Source organism: Halyomorpha halys, unplaced genomic scaffold (genome assembly GCF_000696795.3).
Source record: "Halyomorpha halys isolate HHAL.00 unplaced genomic scaffold, Hhal_1.1 Scaffold28.1, whole genome shotgun sequence".
Classification (NCBI taxonomy): domain Eukaryota; kingdom Metazoa; phylum Arthropoda; class Insecta; order Hemiptera; family Pentatomidae; genus Halyomorpha; species Halyomorpha halys.
In genome coordinates this window covers 320,752-321,656 of record NW_027110130.1, presented here as the reverse complement: position 1 = coordinate 321,656, position 905 = coordinate 320,752, and positions in this window count along the sequence as shown.

The following is a 905-nucleotide window of genomic DNA, read 5'->3' as shown; positions in this document are numbered from 1 at the left end:
TTTGAAATAAGATAGGAGTGGGTGAGCCTCGTGTGACCTATTCTCAGCCTGGTCAGTACAACCTCCTCTCAACGGCTTTTGCGACTGGAGGTACCCAGGTACCCTTCATCCACAAAGATTTCCATTTATCTTTGACTTCTTTTCCAAGAGGTTGGCTCATTCCTGATGGAGTTAAAATTGCTTTACCCCGTCTCGGAAGCGCGAGTTCTCTTGTAGCGTGATCGCTAGTTCATTCCCTGCGATTCCTACGTTACTCGATGCCGGTATCACCAATCGTTCTCCACATACATCTGTCTAGTGATACCTCTCTAAACCCAAATCAGTCTTAACGCATCCTCTACGTATTGGTACACCCTTCAGACGTTTACTCGTCGGTTTAGTGTTTATTAACGTTTTAGGGATCCGTTCGTCACTAATTCTCATAACCTTACACCAATCTTATTCGCCGCAATAGTATAACCTGAATTCAGCGTTGTTTAGTCTCAATTTTTGGTCCGAATATTTTACGTAATACTTTAATGCCAAAAACCTTAGTTCCATAACCGTAAACAACAGTGAGAAGGATAAAAGTTTTGTAGATTCTAACTTTTAAATTTTGAAAAGTTTCGAATCTGAAAAAATACAAGGGTTTTTCGCATCTAACTTCACTTTTATTACCTCATCACCGAGATCGCTCCTGTTTTCACTGCTAACCTATAAATATATGTTAAGATGAATGGAATATGGTCCGGGTGCGGTAAAAAAAAACTCAAATAGTAGATAATTACACTATTTTATTGAGCCAACGTTGCAGGGCTAAAAAATATACAAACACTATAGTTACAAAAAGGAAAAAACAAGTATAAAATAACAGGGATATAAAATGAAAAGTAAGATATAATAAGAAAAATTAAAGGTTGTAAATA